Source organism: Scylla paramamosain, unplaced genomic scaffold (genome assembly GCF_035594125.1).
Source record: "Scylla paramamosain isolate STU-SP2022 unplaced genomic scaffold, ASM3559412v1 Contig14, whole genome shotgun sequence".
Classification (NCBI taxonomy): domain Eukaryota; kingdom Metazoa; phylum Arthropoda; class Malacostraca; order Decapoda; family Portunidae; genus Scylla; species Scylla paramamosain.
Window position 1 is genome coordinate 217,501 of NW_026973679.1, and position 20,874 is coordinate 238,374.

The 20,874-nt window shown below is 32.5% G+C and overlaps 1 protein-coding gene across 1 annotated transcript in view; it reads right to left on the reverse strand.

Annotated features, from left to right (window-relative positions):
• The window catches only part of LOC135097205 (calcium-dependent secretion activator-like), a 151,902-nt gene that overhangs the window by 105,063 nt on the left and 25,965 nt on the right, over positions 1-20,874 (reverse strand).

The window sequence follows — 20,874 nt, forward strand, 5'->3', positions numbered from 1 at the left end:
GCATACAACTACAGACACATATCCAGGATTATTCAATACAAATAAATGTTTGATTTTCCAGTCAATTATGAAAGACATAATATATGATTGATAAACATTACCTATATAAAATCCATAAGTTACTCATTTAATTAGAATGCAATGTGAAAATTATGGCAGTCATAGTAATTTTTAAGTGGTTCTGCTGACTCAAATAAGAGAGAGAAAAAAGAAAAATGAGACACTATTTCATCTAAGATCTATACCACCAAACATTCTACATAAGCTAATAATGTATATGTTGTAAAGCTAATTAGAGCTATATTGTAAATAACTATACAAATAAAATGGGAGTACATACACATTACTGGAAAACATTAGGGCCGTCACAAAAGACACCTGCTGTCTTTACTTCAATGTCCTTAAATTAATTGTGTCTCATCAGTCTCATCAATATGCACTCATAAATAATATTAACTTATACTTGATTGTTCCACTTAGACAAGCCATGATGACTGGGCTTATGAACAGCAAAATGAAGACATTTAAAGGATTAGTTGGGAGAGAGAGAGAGAGAGAGAGAGAGAGAGAGAGAGAGAGAGAGAGAGAGAGAGAGAGAGAGAGAGAGAGAGAGAGAGAGAGAGAGAGAGAGAGAGAGACAAAGAGAGATGGGGAGAATAAATGTATTGATAAATGTGCCTTTTATTCACAGATCTGGATAATTATTAGTGCCTCTTTGTGTTTAACATAGGTGAATTAGTTTGTCTTTCTGAAGAAAAAAAAAGTCAGACTAACCATAAACATGAGTATGCTGTATACTGATATATTTTATAGTGTCTCAAAAAACAATACAGACTTTATTTTAATTTTCATTGCATCTAATTGAATTCAAATGAACTTGTTTTCTTTACAGAAATCATAAACAAATATAATCAAGTGAGTTGCGGTTTGAGAATATCTTGCTAGGTTTATAAAAATTCATAAAAATACCATAGATTTGTAGATTTCTTACATTTCTAATCAAAGAATTCTTTTCCAAAGTTATTCAATTGCCTTTCAATAAATGCTAATAAGAAATACATTTCTGTTTTGAGTTTTAACAAATTTATTATATATTTGTTTAATAAAATACTATCTGCAATATGTTTGTAACCTATTTCACACAATGATACACTATAAAATATGAAATCCAGTAAAACAAAGCATACTATGGTTGAAATTCTTGTCACAGTAGAATCCTGTTTAACCAAATCTCATGATGCAATAGTTTATAAGGGTAAAAATTCTGGTAACTAGCATTTACACTTACAAATTTTGTATGTGAAAGTAGATTACTAAAGGAAAGTTACAAGTTGCTGCAATGAATGATGGTATGTACAGTATTCCCCTGGCTGAAAAATAAAGGGCATGAATAATGTTTGTGTGTCTATGGTATATATGAACTGATATACAATTGTGTGGTCTTGTTTTTATATCCATATTTGTCCAGCTTTCCTTTAGTCTTTTTTTTTTTTTTTATTTTAGTTGGTTTCAGGTGTATATATTTCTACATAAAAAAAAATTTACTTTTTTGTCATTCCAGCATCTCTGTTTTCACAACTTTCCTTGTGTCCTCTTAAACAACTAGTCCCTCTTTATCCTCAAAGCAATACATCTTTTCTACCTATTTCTTTTAGTTTGTTAATTTACTTGTACAGTAAAATCCCTCTTATCCGGCATCAACGGGACCGCCGACATGCCGGATACTTGAATATTGTCGGATACTTGAACAGAAGTGAAATTATGTCCACAATCACCACCCTACACTCACGCATCTTACCATAACAAAGATCAGCTGATCTTAATCAGCAGCTGATCTGATCAGCTGCTTAAGTGTAAGCACAACACGCTTCTTCTTTTCTACAACTTTAGGCATGATGAAGGCATCAGGCGATTAACAGTGCACACGCAGGACTGAGTCACTGAGTAAATACAGTGCAGTGGGCCGCGGGTGGCACGAAGCAGTGCGCTCTGGTGGCGAGGGGACAAAGTATGCCTCGCGCGGGAATTTTAATCGATTTTATGAGTACACATTGATTTTTTATTGATTTTAAGGCTCGGGGAAAAATGTGCCGGATACTTAAAGCTGCCGGATACTTGAATGCTGGATGAGATTTTACTGTATATCATAAATAAGTTTCCTCTCTCTTTCTTTCTACAAAAGTTGGTAATTTTCATTAAAATACAAATGTTCATAATAAGTTAGTATTTCTTTTTAACATGACTTGCTATATTTTTCAAACTGCTTGATATGATTTTTTTTAGGATAGATCATAAAACTTCTGAATATTCTAATATTGGCCTAATCACTCCATTTTCATCAGGTCTTTGTCCACATAATGACAGGTCACCCTTATATTTCTAAACATGACATATGTCTCTCCAAATATATATATATATATATATATATATATATATATATATATATATATATATATATATATATATATATATATATATATATATATATATATATATATATATATATATTATTTATTTATTATTTTGTATGGCAGGTTATTCTATGTCAGTATTTCTAGGCCTTTTTCCTTCATTGTTCTTGATATTAAATATTTACCAACTTTTCTTTCCATGTGGGTCCATGTCCACTCTTCACAAATTGTATCATATGACATTTATTTCCTCTAAGATCTATTTTCTATCTTATACTCTATACACATACTTTGTCACAATAATCCTCCAGATCAAATCCTCACAATCTTTGTAGTTTTCATCTTTGATAAATGTTCATTATCTACCATCAGACATATATATCTATATGACTTATTAATATATGTATGCTAAAAGCATCATTAATAATTATCCAACATTGATTTCAGCATTCCACTTGCTACTTCTCTCCAGTTTGATTCTTAATCTTTTACCACCATTGTCATTTATATTCCCTTCAGATTCTTTTCCATCCACTTTTTCTTTACCGTTTCATTTTCTGACTTTGATAATATGCAGCCTTATGTGAGAATCTTGTTGAATTCTTTATTAATGTCTAAATGTCTAAGTTGGTCAGAAATGCAGGCTTGTAATTGAGTGGATCTTTTTTATTTCCATTCCCTTTTGTAGAGCATTATTAAGTCATATACTGATTGGATCAACTGTTTTGCACATTCATGTGTGTGTGTGTGTGTGTGTGTGTGTGTGTGTGTGTGTGTTTGTGTTTATGTAGGAGGGACACTGACCAAGGGCAACAAAAATCCAATAAAAAAAAATGTCCACTGAAATGCCAGTCCCATAAAAGGGTCCAAAGCAGTGGTCAAAAATTGAAGGATAAGTGTCTTGAAACCTCCCTCTTGAAGGAATTCAAGTCATAGGAAGGTGGAAATACAGAAGCAGGCAGGGAGTTCCAGAGTTTACCAGAGAAAGGGATGAATGATTGAGAATACTGGTTAACTCTTGCATTAGAGAGTTCACCTAGTTGTGACATACAGGAGAGGAGCTAAGCTCATACTGTCCTGTCTCCATAACTGTTTTTATCCAACTTTTTCTTAAAGTCATGAATACTCGTAGCACACACCACTTCCCTTTCCAGTCCATTCCATGCCTCAATGCTTCTATGAAGGAAGCTAAACTTCATATTTTTTCTGCAGGTGGCTGGTTTTAGTTTTCTTCCATCTCCCCTTGTTTCTTTCATTCATTACAAATAGATCTTCCCTATCTAGTTTTCTACCCCACTCAATAATATGTAAAATGCAATCATATCAATTCTCTCTCATCTCTTTTTCAAGGTTGGGAGTTGCGTGTATTTACCTAGTTGTATTGTACAGGGCACAAGCGAAAGCTCAGTTTGTCCTGTCTCCATAACCATATTTATCCTTTTTCTCTTTAAACATGTGTACACTGTTTGCCACAACCACCTCTTCCTTCAAATCATTCCAGATTTCAATAGTTCAATACGGGAGGCTATGTTTTTTGATGTCACTAGAACATCCACTCTTCTTTATTTTCTTCCCATGTCCCCTCATCTGTCTCTCTTCCTCCTCCATCTGTGGTAGCAAGTCATTTCAGTCTATTCTTTCTATATTGTTTACTAATCTGTACATTGTTATCAGGTCTCCTCTTCCTCTTTTCTCTTGTAGTGTTGGTAATCCCATCTCTTTAAGTATTTCATCATAGTTTAAGTCTTTCAATTCTGGGACTATCTTTGTTGTTATCCTCTGTATTCTTTCCAGTTTCCATATATCTTTTTTCTGTGTGGAGCCCAAACTACTGCTGTGTATTCCAGTTTAGGTCGTTACATGTTCGTTATAATTTTCTTCATCATTTCTTTATCTAAATAGTTTAACGCTACCCTAATGTTTGTTAACAAGCTGTATGTAAAGCTGAATATTCCATTTATGTGCCTTTCAGGTGACAATGTGTCCTGGATCATTACTCACAAATCTTTTTCTTCATTACTTTTCATTATTATCTCTCCTTCCATTTTGTAATTCATTGTATTCACCATCATGGTTTGGAGAATTTTTTTGCTCCATGCCCAGACATTTTCTTTCACTTCCATCTCCTCCTAGTTAATTCCTTTAGTGTTGAAGTCTCCTACTAAGAGCACTTTGTTACTTTTCTTTATCATTTCCTCTATGCTATTTCTTGTTTCTAGTTGCATAATTTTATATCTATTGGTCTCCCATGCATTAGTTTTTTGGTGGTATGTAAGTCTCCTTTTTCACTTCCTTTGATCTTAATCACAACACTCAGTTTCTACCATTCCATCACCATATTCCATTTCCTCAACAAAAATATTCTCTTTCACTAGTATCATCACTCCTCTTCCTCCCTCTCCTTTTCAGTCTCTCTTCCATGTGCTATGTCCTTCCTTTGCAAATCTCAACTTTATTTCCTCTTTTAGTTTGGTTTTTGTTAAACATACCACGTCTGGTTTATTGTTCCTTAGGTAGTCTTTAAGTTGTGTATTTATCTAGTTGTATTTAACTAGTTGTATAATACATGGTTCAAGCAGGGCTCATAGTGTCTGTCTCCATATCTATATTTATCCAGCATTTCCTTAAATTTATGCATGTTTGCTGCTGTAACAACCTCTTCATTTAGGTCATACCAGATATCCACAGTTCTTTGTGAAAAACTGTACTTCTTGATGTCTGTCAAACACTGACTCTTCCTGATCTTCTTTGAGTGCCTTCTTGTCCATCCAGCTTCATCTTCCAGTAACACCACATCCTGCTTGTCTATCTTCTCAATGCAGTTAACTATTTTGTACATTGTTATTAGATCTCCTCTTTTACTTCTAACTTGCAAAGTTGGCAGTCCCATTTCCTTCAACATCTGTGTGTGTGTGTATTTACCTAGTTGTATTTACCAAGTTGTGGTTTATGGGAGGGGAGTAATCTCATAGTATCCCACCTCTACATCTATCCAGTTTGGTTTTAAAAGCATGGACAGTTATGGCACTGATAACATCTTCACTGAGTTCATTCCATTTGTTCACACTTCTGCAAGGAAAACTATACTTCTTAATGTCTCTTCTACAGTTAACTTTCTTCAACTTCTTATTGTGTCCCCTTGTACTCCGTGTGTCCAAATTTAGAAAATCTTTGTCTACATTTTCCATACCATTTATCATTCTATAGATGTTTATTAAGCCTCCTCTCTCTCTCTCTCTCTCTCTCTCTCTCTCTCTCTCTCTCTCTCTCTCTCTCTCTCTCTCTCTCTCTCTCCTATTTTCAAGGGTAGGAATTTCCAACATTCTTAATGTCTCTTCATAGGTCGATTTACTCAACTCTGGAACCATCTTAGTGACTGCTCTTTGTACTTTTTCTAATTTCATATTCCTCTTTATACGAGGAGACCACACCACTACTGCGTATTCCAATCTTGGTCTTATCATGGATATCGACAATTTTTTTATAATTTTGTTTATCCAAACATGAGAATGCCATTCTTACTCTTTTTAACAAATTCATCATCTCTCCAGTAATTTTATCAATGTGTCTGTGAATCAAATTTTCAGTAACTGTTACAAATCCACTTCCTCTTTTGACTTCTTTAACTTCACACCTTCCATCTCATAATGATATTGTATTCTTTTTTTACTTTTACCAAACTCCATTACTTTACATTTACTTAAACTGAATTCTGTTTGCCAAGATTTACTTCATTTATTTACCTTATGTAAATCATCTTGCAATACCATACAGTCATTTACATTTTCTACCCTTCTCATCAACTTAGCATCATCTGCAAATAAGCTCATATAACTATCTATTTCTTCATGTATGTCACTCACATATTTTATAAACATTATCAGTCCAACACTAGTTACTTTCAACCAAGATGTGTGTGTATTTACCTAGTTGTATTTACCTAGTTGTGCTTTATGGAAAAAGAGCTATGCTCATGCTGTCCCATCTCCATATCTTTTAATATCCAACTTAGCCTTGAATCCATGTATACTTTCTGCATTTACTATCTCCTCATCCAGACTGTTCCATACATCAATACTTCTATATGGGAAACTGTACTTTTTGACATCTCTTCTACAAGCACTCCTCTTCAGCCTCTTTCCATGTCCTCTAGTGTCCTGTGTATCCCAGACCATTAAGTCGCTCCTGTCCACCTCCTCTACTCCCTCATATGTTTCATATATCACAATCAAGTCTCCTCTTTCTCTCCTCTTTTCCAACATTGGTAGATGTATCCTTGCCAGTCTCTCTTCATATGACAAGTCCCTGATACTTGCTACCACCTTCGTAGCTGCTCTCTGAACTCTCTACAACTTCCTTATATCCATTTTCTTGTATGGCGACCACACTACTGCTGCATATTCTAGTCTAGGTCTTATCAGTGTGTGTGTGTGTGTGTGTGTGTGTGTGTGTGTGTGTGTGTGTGTGTGTGTGTGTGTGTGTGTGTGTTTTGGTATGCAGCATACATTTTCTTTCAACCAGATTAACATGCAATCTCAAATCATTTTAAGTTTTCAACATTAACTACTAAAGGATGTCAGTGTTTACCCAAGTTCCAAATATCAATAATATTAATTTGCATTAGAGATGGAATCAAAAGCATTTTGTTTGATTAATTCCTCTCTTCTAACTGACTGTCTTCAGTCTCTCTCTCACCACTGCAATGTTGCACCTCTTGCCATCTACTACCACAATTTTCATGCTAACTGCTCTTCTGATCTTGCTAACTACATGCCTGCCCTTCTCCCATGGCCTTGCCACACAAGACTTTCTACTTACTCTCATCCCTATTCTGTCCACCTCTCTAATGCAAGAGTTAACCAGTATTCGCAAACATTCATCCCTTTTTCTGGTAAACTCTGGAAAGCCTTGCCTACTTCCATATTTCCTCCTTCCTAAGATTTAAATTCTTTCAAGAGGGAGGTTTCAAGACACTTGTCCTTCAATTTTTGGTGATCATTTCTGGTCTCTGTTTAGAGACTGTCACCTCAGTAGGCTTTTTTTCTATTTTTCTTTGTTGCCCTAGGCCAGCACCCCTCTTACATAAAAAAAAAAAAAAGGCATCAGATATAGCTGGACATGACTGGTTGATGAATCATGAGTGAGCAAATAGCGAAGACAAGAAAGCAAGAGTGGTTGATGAAATCAAACAATCAGTGAAAAATGTCCCACCTTTCCATCCAATGTAGTGCAAGAAAATGACCACAAACTATTTACCTAGCAATGCACATGGGAATTATTAATCAAGAATTTGATAATTTAATATAATAATTAACTGATAAATGCCTTTTTTCAAATTTGGATAATAGAATTCTACTGTTTCTTTGGGATCAATTTAGTGATGGCTGTACATGAACATGAAAATATTAGTATATGTCTTATAGGGAAGATTATAATCAAAGGTTACATGATGTAAGCAATCATAACTATACAAGAAACAAATACCTGTGATATATCTCACTGCAAACAGGGATCTTGAAATCCAGAAGAGTAAAAGTGCTTTATCTAATTATTTAAATATCTACCACCTATCTATCTATCTATCTATCTATCTATCTATCTATCTATCTATCTATCTATATATATATATATATATATATATATATATATATATATATATATATATATATATATATATATATATATATATATCAAAAGCAGAATATACTCTCTAAATCATCATGATTATCATATACAATTTTTCATAATTGTAAATATTAGACCATACAATCTCAGAAAAACCTAAAAAGATTTAGTTGCCTACTTTGAAGAAAACTGCACATAGACATAAAAAAAATTGACATTGGCTGAGAAAAATTGATGCATCTTCCCACAGACATTATAGAGTAAGAATTAGATCTACTTTCAATATATGATATTTAATGAAGTATATATATATATATATATATATATATATATATATATATATATATATATATATATATATATATATATATATATATATATATATATATATATACACCACATCTATCCACATACATACATACATACATACATACAAATATACAAACACACACATGAAGATAATTTTAACTAGCACATGGGGATCTAGTACCCATGTCAAGAGAGAAAAATAAAAGGAATAAATAAATAAATAAATAAATGTAAGGAAAATGCCAAGAATGCTAAATGGGAATTTTCAATTATGTGTATCTCATATTTATATGCATCATTATCTTCTTTCCTGAAGGACTCTATAATTAGCACCTCTTTCTACTTTAGTTTAGCATTAGTCTATCTCAAACTGAGAAAAATGGTTGAACTCAAGTTGAGGAAAGATAGAAAACATGTGATTATGCAGAGGAAGTCAAAAGTCTATAGTTGACTATATCACTGCTGCTGCTATTGTAACAGAAACCACAATTAGTTTTCCATCATTCCAGAACCATCACTTTCTTGCATTTTATCTTGTGTTGCTCACAGTAACTATCAAGATCATATTGCAAATGATGTTTGCAAATTAAATTAGTGATTGTCTTAGGTAGATTATGCATTAATAGAGTTATTTTCAAGAAATGAAAATGTGAACCATATTAGTCCACACAGGAGCCAGTTATCAAGTTTGCATTTTATATATATATATATATATATATATATATATATATATATATATATATATATATATATATATATATATATATATATATATATATACACACACACACACACACACACACACACACATGTGCTCTCTAAGTTGATCTGATAAAAAAAAAAGAAGAAAATGAAATAAAAAATACATAAAATAAAAATAGCTAAACTTGTACCTCATTACTACTATACATTTCCTTCTATTAGTTTCAACACTTTCTTGTGGCTAGTTTCTATTAACTATTTACTTGAAGTGTTGATCAGAACAAGTAGGTCCTTAAAATGACACAGTAATATATATTCCATTAAGTATTATTTAATCACACATGCCATGCACTGTGAACCCATAGGATTACTGATTATACTGACACTGCACACTTAATACACCAAGTTATGTTGTTAGCCATCCACTAGTGAGGCTAGTTTACCTGTAGGATGAGTCAGGACCAAGGCCACATAAATTGGAATAAGGAACACTCCAAGCATGCAGACAGTATAGGAACATTGCATATGTAGGTTATTTATTTCCTTCTACTAATGAAGCATAATTCATTCTGATGTGATATTGTGACAGTGCATTGCTTTATAAACACACTGAACAACCACTGGAACTTAAGTGATTTTACACTGCTGCTAAACGGTGCCAAGAAGGATAAATGTTCGAGATTGAAAAATGCGCACCGAGTAAAACACAGATTATGTGCACTTTTTTTGATTTTATGCTCACTGCACTACAGATGTATTAATATTTCATACCCTCATTATTCTGTGAATGAAGAAAATATGTTATTTTGCATCTGGTAGGATTTTCTTGCTTGAATATAACAATAAGATGTGCTCAGTGTTCTTATGAAATAATATACGCAAAGAAAAGCAATAATTACCTATACTACAAAAATCATATCATTAAAAGAAGAAAAGAGAACAAGTAGAAAAAATACTATTACAATATCTTCCTATGGAGCTGGCATCCTCTACTCTAACCATAATAAGTGCACATCCTCTGTGTGGGACCCGCACGAATGTTCCCTCCCGCACATTTACCTGAGAGAGCCATAAACTTGCAAATAGTGTGCCAAAAAGGGAGTCAGTCCGAGCGAGCGAGATACAACTGACATGCACTCAGCTACCTGCCTTAAGACTGAGCTGCGTCTCCGGCTTATTTGAGGGAAGAAGCCACACAAAGGGAGAGGAACTACATTAGTCACAGACCTCAGTCATTAAGCTAATTTATAACAAGGTAGAGAAACTCTGTTCCTCTGTGTCTTTTCTAAAATACCATAAATTCTATACATTGCTTTATATTTATATTTTAGGATGTATATCATCAGAGAGAGAGAGAGAGAGAGAGAGAGAGAGAGAGAGAGAGAGAGAGAGAGAGAGAGAGAGAGAGAGAGAGAGAGAGAGAGAGAGAGAGAGAGAGAGAGAGAGAGAGAGAGAGAGAGTGTGTGTGTGTGTGTGTGTGTGTGTGTGTGTGTGTGTGTGTGTGTGTGTGTGTGTGTGTGTGTGTGTGTGTGTGTGTGTGTATACATATATATATGCACACACACATTAATGTTAATGTAACATACTCCAAGAGTTGTCACTTTATACTGCTTTCATAGAAAGTGTTCTTTAAACAAAATACTTAATTTGATATCTGAAAACACAGGTCAATAGTGAATTAAGTGGCATCTGTAACTAACAAATAAATAAATGAGGAGATTTAAATTTAAAAAATAAATTCACTTACTTTACACATTATCCATTTTTTAATGTGGTGGTTTTGAAATGGTACAGTTTTTACTTATGATTTTTTTTATTTATCTATCTATTTATTTATTTATTTATTTATCTATTTATTTATTTTACTTTATTTATTTTTTTATTTTGTGTGTGTGTGTGTGTGTGTGTGTGTGTGTGTGTGTGTGTGTGTGTGTGTGTGTGTGTGTGTGTACAAAGGAAGATTGATTTCATAGACAGCAAGATACAATGGTAGTTCATTCAATAGGAACCACCATATCCTAAATGCATCATAGCCCAATGCTAAAGATTACACGTGATACTCTCCAAAGCTCCAGGATAAAATATGTTGCCCTCCAACAATATAAAGTATCTAAATTATCTTCATGAACTGCAGAAATGGAATTTGGATAGCCCAGTTTTCTGAAAAGTGCTTCACATGTGCAGCAAAATTTCTTATTATATGCACCCAGTGTAAAAAAAAAAAATGCTAGAATATGGAGTGCCTATGTGCTGCACCAATGATTTCCTGCCAACTCAGTCATGCAATATATATATATATATATATATATATATATATATATATATATATATATATATATATATATATATATATATATATATATATATATATATATATATATATATATATATATATATATATATATATATATATATATATATATATATATATATATATATAAATATATATATATTGTCTGTTAATTTTTATCTGGGACAGCAAGGGGAGCTAAGATCGAATTTTCTTTGTATGATGGTGTGAGGACAACTGTTTCTTAAGAACTAAACACCCAATAATGTTTATTCTTCTTACGTCTGATGCATAATTTCTGATTCATATTTTCACCAGTGTGTTACATCAAGATATTTAGAACTGGAAATATCCTAAATAATATTTAATACGACTTAAATCAGTAAGAAAATGCAAGTTGAATAAAAGTTACAAAAGTATTACACAATACTTTATAAATCAATTTTCCATTCTGACAGTGTAGACTCATTTGCACCTCAAGGTTTTTCTTGAAGGAAAACAAATCTATTGCTACACCATCACTGTAGATATAGTTTTCTATGTAGATGTAAATAAGTAAATTTTTCTTATACATCTGTATCTATTCCAATTACATTTCAATATATTAAAAATAAATATTAAATTAAAATTCTGAATATCACAACCTTCATAAACATGGAAAAATTTGTATATACTTAAACAAAAATGATAATTCAGTTGCCATCTTCTGTTTGTTCACTAGTACACATTAAAACATTAAACAGCTATTCAGCTGGTTGAAAATAAACACTTTTCCCTCTTGTGTGATGTACTATTGTGATGAAGCATGTACACCTCTCAACTCCTATACTCTTCAATTATGGCATCACTTGTAGCATAGCTTTCAGCAGTAAAACACAAGCATGTCAGAAAATTCAATATAATGGGTAGTTTGGGCTGCTTTAAGACAACAGAAGAGAAGTTGCTGCCTCTCAGTCTTGTGATTGACTTCAGTGAAGTCTTGTTGGCAACATGTTGGTTCACCCACTTTCACTTGGGTAAATACCACATTATCTGAAAGGGTTCATTATTCCTAATTTGACAGAACTCTCATCACAACAAGTTTGAATACAACAGACTTAACTGCAGTGTTTTACAGATGAATCATAAATCTAAACTACAACACAAATACAGATTCAACCTGTTCTTTATTGCTAATGAATACCAGTGCTATGGGAATAAGTTAAAAATAAAACTGTACCAAATATGTATTACAACAGTGTTTAGTCTTAATCTTGTACATGTAGTATTAAGCAATATGCATTAACTGATCCACACAGGCCAACATAGGGATTAGACAAACATGCAAGTGGGGTTACATAAATTTCAGCTGTGTATGAACACTTTTTAATTTTGAGGAATTATTTTTCTTCTATCTCAAAATAACTTTTGTACTTAGTATGAACTTTTAAATCTGCAGTTAGGCTGGATGTGAATTATGTCCCTACATAGCACACAGTGGTTTGTGTCTTACACTTAAAGCAACAATACAAAATACAAATTTAGCTTCTTTTAACCTGTCTTAATGTAGCAGCATGTGAAAGATTCTGGTGAACTGAAAATAAATATAAGTTCTTACAAAGCACATGCAGGATGTCTATCAGTTAATCTAAATGTACACCTTGAAAGTTTTAACTTCATATTTAAATGTAAAAGGCAAAACAAACCTGCTACTTAAAAACATTATATTCTACTTTTCTGTCTATTGCTCAGTCATGCACCAAATGGCTATCAACACGAGGGTACATGCTTCTGTATTATTAACATCACATGCTAGTCATAATTTTGCATTTCCTATCCAATCCTAACATTGAGTTAGTCATGGAAAGTAAGTCATCACAAGATCATCTAATATGTTAATGCCACACTGTATATATTTTTTATGCTTAAAAGAGCTGTCAATGATGTACAATCCAATAAGTTTATTATCAGTTGGTTTGACTACATATTATATATGAACATGTTTTCTTATATTTTTACATATGTATCAATTATATTATCAACATTTTCTATTCACTTCTATGCTTTGCATTATGCCACACTACATGCAACCTGACACACACACACACACACACACACATATATATATATATATATATATATATATATATATATATATATATATATATATATATATATATATATATATATATATATATATATATATATATATATATATATATATATATATATATATATATATATATATATATATATATATATAAAGTCTTCTCTAAACAACTTGGCACAGGTGAGCTTTTCACTGAAGGAAATGTACCCATTACACTGAATGAATGTGACGGTGATAGGCTGCCAACACAATGTACTTCTAGGTTTCCTACACTATCTACAAGATGCCATGTGACCTACAAATACTTTATTTTGTTGTCTGAGAGGAAGGCTGTCTTTCTGGTGCCCTCATGCAATTGAATTACTTTAAAATCACCCTTGTAGTATTTTTCAGTCTAATTCTGCCTGGAAGTAAGCATTTAACCAAAGATATTAGGGTATTTCCTGGATAACTGTACTAAAGAGACCAAGGCATCAGATTACTAAAGAGGTAGCCAATCTAGATGACATCATTGTTGAGGCCAGTGTCGGGTTGGCTAGTAGCACAAACAAGGTGTGTTGCAATGCCAATCTATAAACTTCATTCTGGAAGAACTTTGTTGAGAGGAAAGATTAGAAAAAGAGATGCCTGACAGTATTCTCCATGTAAGAAAAGATTTCAGGCCTTGCCTAAAGGGATTTATAGATTAGTTTTGGAATCTGTCATTTTCAGGAAGCAGGCATCACTTTATTCTTCATTACTCTTTCACAATTGTGTGAGTAAATGATGTCACTCTTTGCTATCTCAATTCTCACTTTTCTCTTTTACAACTTAGAATAATCAGTTTTGTTTCCATATAACATATTAGTGAAGCAGTGACAGTGATTAATAATGGTATACCTAGAAACATGGATTTGGTGAGTAACAATTATTTTGTGTTCAGCAAGCAAAAGCTTGTGGTTCAGTACTTCCTACAGTATAAGGGATAGAAACATTAAAATGAGATCTTTGTTTCTAACATTGCTAAAGAAAAGAATAGTATATGTAATGGTGGCTGTACTAATGAAGAAAAGATATCTTGGCGTGAGGTCCATGGCAAAATTGGTGTTAAAGAGAGATTATAGGTAATTCACTGCTATAGCACTGCTTTAGCATATAAACATAAAAGTACATAGAATATCTTAATATCATCAATATTGTAAACTGAGAAATTTGCAAGTCTCATTTGAATTCCTTGAGCAAAGGGTTCATAACTCGAATGTCACTAACATATATTGCATAAATATTCATATGTCATTGCCTAAATTCTTTTATTCAAAGCTTTGCATATTTTTCTTATAATTTTTGCATTCAACTTTGAACTCAATGTTGTTAGTCATCATGCTTTAATGAGTATGAGAATAATTGATGTCATCTTTGTCATAAAGCATACCTTATAAAATGGTGGTTCAAGCACTTTCCTTTCTCATGAGTCTTCTATGCCTGCATGATTTTGGCTTGCTATAATTTTGTAAGACAAGATGGCAGTCATAAATGAACAGTGTTGGCAAATGAAGTGTTGATTTAAATGCATAAATACTGCATCTAAGACTACAAAATATTTAAAAGTACATGCAGTTGGTGCTAACACTATGAATACAAGCTACACACTCTAATGATTCTCACAATTCAAACTATATATATATATATATATATATATATATATATATATATATATATATATATATATATATATATATATATATATATATATATATATATATATATAATATATATATATATATAATATATATATATATATATATATATATATATATATATATATATATATATATATATATATATATATATATATATATATATATAACATGTAAAGAGCATGCAGGCATCTTTCTATGAAACAGAAGGAATTGTTCACAAAGGTCATTCTCAAAAAAGAAAACTCAAAAGTAATGAGAAAGATAAAATTGTGGAAGAGATCATGTTAACAATGATAGAGAAAATGATACAGAAAGAGACAAGGCTGTCTTGAGATGAGATAGTCTGGAAAAAACAGTGAATGTGTCAAACCTAATAAATGTAATATTGAGAGACATTAACTAAATGAAACAGTAGGTTTGTGAGTAAGGAGACATAAAAAGAAGTTACAGGGACAATACATAATTAGGTATGGAAAAGTAGAGATGTGGAGAAAATGCCCAGAAGGTCAATTATTGTTCATGTGCAAATTAAAATGAGAAAAAAAAAATTGTCTTCATTGCATAGGGAAGTGGATTGTTTATTATAATATAAAAAAAAAAATAAAAATTATAGTACTAATGGAAATAATGCAAACATTTCAGAGAAGACTAGTGAGAAAAATCAAGTTTAGATAAGGGAGGGTTGTGTGGATCAGATCTTTGATATTTGGATGATAAACAGGAAATATAAGCTAAAGGAAAGGAACTGCATGCTGCACTCATAAATCTAGAAAAGCTTATGACAAGATAATCAAGGACATACTGAAGATACATATATTATTAAATGTTACTTCATTATAACTTCGGAGAAACAATATGTGGAAAAATGTAATTACTTTCATCAAGAGTGAAACTGCTATATACTTAATGTGCTACCACAGTTTCTGTGTTAATAATATGTAATAGAATATTATCTTAGATACAGTCATTACCAAATGGTGATTTTCTAAAGTGTAAAAGTGTTAGAAAACATTTTAATTTTGTGCATGAAAATGTGTATGGTGACACAGGCTGACAGTGAGAACCAACAGCACATTAACTTAGGAGTAAAAATTAACATCTCCATAGTTGCTAAGCTTCAAGAAAAATAATATAATAATTTGTCCCCACATAAATAATGCATTTCTCTCTTTATAAATGCCATTCTGGAACTTTTTGGTTGAGTGCATTTCCTTCTTCCACATTCATAAGATCTGGAGTAGTATTAAAAAATATCCATAACTGTGTTGGCCAACATGACTGGAATACTCTTTTATTCATTTTATTTATTTATCTATTTTTTTATTTTTTTGGGGGGAAGTGGCAAGCCAAGCTTCTTCACTTGTAAAGTAGTAACTCAATAAAACCTTGGTCTTCCCTCAAGAACCTAATACAATTATGTTTTTTATGTAATTTTGTTACAAATGTTGTCACAAATGTTGTATGTAAATACATAAAAAAAACCATCCAACCAAGCTGTTCCCTTCTACATGTACAATTCAGTCATTCCCCCTGTGTTTCTTTCTGTTCCCAAGCAAGTATCACCCATTCCACCTGTTTCTTTCTGTTCCCAAGCAAATATCAACCAAGTTCCGACTATTTTGTATAGCAGTCATGTGCAATTATGCATTTATTGCATTTGTTCACAATAATCCCATTGCAACCTCAGACTCTGATCCTGCAATTAAGCTAATCAATTGTATTTTAGTTTTTTTTTTTTTTATGTTGCCAAGGGCAACAAAAATCTAATAAAAAAATGCCCACTGAAATGCCAGTCCCATAAAAGGGTCAAAGCAGTGGTCAAAAATTGATGGATTGCTACTACTGAAGGAAATAAATGTTTTGCTTATGTAATCAAAAGTACTGTACATTTGGCAAATTTACTTTACATCATGGTGTGAATGCTCCAAAACCAAATGTAAAAATAAAAAAAAATAATGAATAAGCACAAAAACAAATAATGTCAATGCATGATCACCAACAACAACCTTTGCTGTGCAATCACTGACAGCAATTTTATTTCACATTCTACCTACTTCGATGGGAAGAAGCCCTGAGTTTGACTGTATAAGAACATAAGAAAATAAGGAAAGCTGCAAGAAGCCATCAGCCCCATACGTGGCAGTCCCTGTATGAAACATACCTACCTGTTTTCACCTATCATCCCTATCCATAAATTTGTAATCTTCCTTTAAAGCACCTTAATGACTCAGCACTAACAACCTGATTATTGAATCTGTTTGATTCATCTACTACTCTACTTGAGAACCAAGTCCTTGCTATCTCTTTCTTGAACCTAATTTTTTAAAAGTTTCAATCCATTATATCTTGTTCAATCCTGATTACTTATCCTTAGGATTAGTATTTTAATAGGAATTTACCCCAATTAGGATGTAAAAATAACTTTCATGAAAGGAAATGAATGAGCAGATTTGTATTAACCAAAAAGAGATGAAATGGAAATCATCATCTCTATAATCTCATAAAAGCTAATCAACATTTTTCAGTAAAGTGGAGAGTGAAACACTTGAACATTTAGTGTGATTACCCTTATTACAAGAATAGTGAAATTCCCATATAGCTTTTTTTGCATTTTTTTTTCTATACAGTAAAATCTTTCATTACAGATTTATAAGTACTTCATAAATGTGAGATATAGAGATTGAGCAATGGAAAATTCTATAATAGGTACTAAACATTTTTGCTTGGAATCTTTTTACCTTCATTTTACATGCTAGTAATTATTTCTGTTATGAAAAGGGTTATCAAAACATCATGAATATAACAATAACATAAAACATAAACCTCAGAAGGTGTGATAATGAAAATACGCAAATTTTGAACAAATAAATTAAACTGAAAGAAGTGGTCACAACAAATGAAAACATTAACTACAATGATAAACTCCCAATCCAAAGAATTGCATAACCAATAGTAAAGATACAAGAACATGAGAACAAGACATAATAAGGGAGCTTGCAAGAAGTTTGAAAGCCTACATGTGGTAGTGCCTGTATCAAACATACCAAACTATTTCCACCTGTCACATTCATCCATAAATTTGTCTATTCTTCTTTTAAAGCTTCCTAATGAGTGTGATTCATCACAATCAACCTAGTTATTGAGTCTGTTCCATTCATCTACCACTCCATCTGAAAACCAATTCCTTCCCATCTCTTTTTTTTAAAGCTAACTTTATCAAGCTTGAACTCATTATTTCTTATCCTATCCTAATTATTGACCTTAAAAATTTTGCTTATATCACTTTTATGATAGCACTACTGATGTTATCAAAGAACTTATTATCCCACAAGACAGTTTTAATTTGTTCAATGATACTGACCTCAGAAAGATAGATAGAGATGGAATCATGCATGAAATTTCTTATGGCAATCATGATTTGAGAGGAAAGTGGTAATCAAGTATGCATTCCCACAAGTAGTTAGAGCTGATGTTATGGCTGTCCATTAGGCTCACCTTGTACTTTTCCATTATGTAATGTCTCAATAATACAACAAAAACTAAACTGATCTCACCAAATCTAACCTAACCTGACCTGACCTCTTAATATGCCAATTCCAAAGCTCTAGAGTGTTTCAACAATAATTATATGTTTGGAGAAGGTGGTGTATGTCCTTATCCTGTGGACTATCTATGCAATAATATAAACTTATAAACTTATATGGGTTTCTGGAAATGAGTGACAACCACATCAGAGTATACTGACAAAAATAATCAGGAAAAAGGTCATTATAATGCCTGTGCAGCTCATCAACTCGTGCAAAATTACACCTGAACATGGTAACCATCATGCACTGATACTCTAAAAAAATGACAGTGTTCAGCTCATATGTCACACAGACTTTTATGATGAAATTTATAGTTTTCATACTGTAAAAGGCTGGATCAATAAACTGATGCTGATCAACAAAACAGCAGACAAACACACAGAGAGGTATCATCATGACAATAGCTAAAAAATATTAATCATATGACAATCAAAGTTAAGCATATGTGTAAGGAAGAAAAAAGAAAAAAATCTCCCAACCAGTGAGAAAAGAATCTAAAAGGAAGCAAGAATGGAAATGAGCAGAAAATACTGTCTTGCTAAGGAACAGTGTTATTACTGTTATATATTTTGTTTCCATAAATCTCAATACAAACTGCAAACTAAAATTTGCTTAAATTATAATCATGGGACATGGTTGGTTTTTAGCATGAACTATAGGAGCTAAATATTATACACTCTTTAAAATCTATTTTTGATTATAACATTTGGTGAGAGAGAGAGAGAGAGAGAGAGAGAGAGAGAGAGAGAGAGAGAGAGAGAGAGAGAGAGAGAGAGAGAGAGAGAGAGAGAGAGAGAGAGAGAGAGAGAGAGAGGGGGGAGGGGGACAGCACAAGGGTGAGAAGCATTTCATGTTAGGAGGGATAGCAATGGTGAAAGGTCAGCTTGCAAAATAATATATATCAGGTTTACACAGCCGAAGAAAGCCAAATTAATGTGACACTGTCATTATGGCCAAGTAGGATAATGACTGGTATATACAGATACCAGTGACCAGTTGGTCATATTTGAATATCAGAAACAAACATCTATTGAGGAAGCCAAAAATATTAGAGTATAGTAAGACATCTGAGGCTCTGACAACCAGTGTTATTAAGTCATCATGTCTGATGTTTTATAAGACATCATTGAAGTAGTTTTTTCCATAAGCCCATTGCAAACAAGTGCTGAGGAACATAAATATTCTATAAAGATGTTGACAGGCAGGATCTGTTCAGTGTTCTACAGGGAGTTGCATCTTCAAATTTTATGGATGTGAGAATCATACAATGGCAGATTATAACCAGCTTTAACAGTTTCATCAAGTATCAATTTTGTACTGAACATGTCTATGACAAGAAAAACCATGTTGGAAACAACTTTTTGTTAAATGTCAATAAAATGATACAGAAAATTGCAAAATTATATAAAAAAAGAATGTAAAGGCTATATGTAACATGAGAGAGTAAAGCCAATGAATGTGAAAACCCATTTAATGACAGAATTGGATGTACACCATATATCTCAAATGGATAATCTGTTCCGTCAGTGTATAAGTCAGACCATAAACAGCATTAATATGAACAAGAGTTTACATAAGAGCAAATCAAGTTCTTGCACTATCAGAACCTATGATTGGCATGGCTTGTAATTTTAATGATTGCATTTTAGACAGTGTTCAAAGACTAACACAACTCAACAGCATGATGTTACAACAATGAGTGCTTCCTTTAAATCCAATGAATAAATACCATGTAATAGTGACTAGAGAGAGAGAGAGAGAGAGAGAGAGAGAGAGAGAGAGAGAGAGAGAGAGAGAGAGAGAGAGAGAGAGAGAGAGAGAGAGAGAGAGAGAGAGAGAGAGAGAGAGAGAGATTGTTAAATTACATAGTTGTGCTGAAAACATTTTGAAATTCAGAACTTTTGACACTTTCACCAGTGTTCATCATGAGGTTGCACTGAGTTGCTTGCAGTTCATAATATATCAATCTATATACCAGGTGAGAATTTCCTATTCAAAGACAGGTAAGATGAGACTATCCTTTGTCTTACAGTATAAATAAAGATATAGAGGAAGGGATTCATTTCCTTGTACTATTCCTTTCAGTTACTTTTTATGATGTGCAGTGAATATAGTGGCAGTATTCTTCCAACCCAGCTACAGAGTGTGCTTCCAGGTCATGTCCCCCTGTCACAGGATGAGT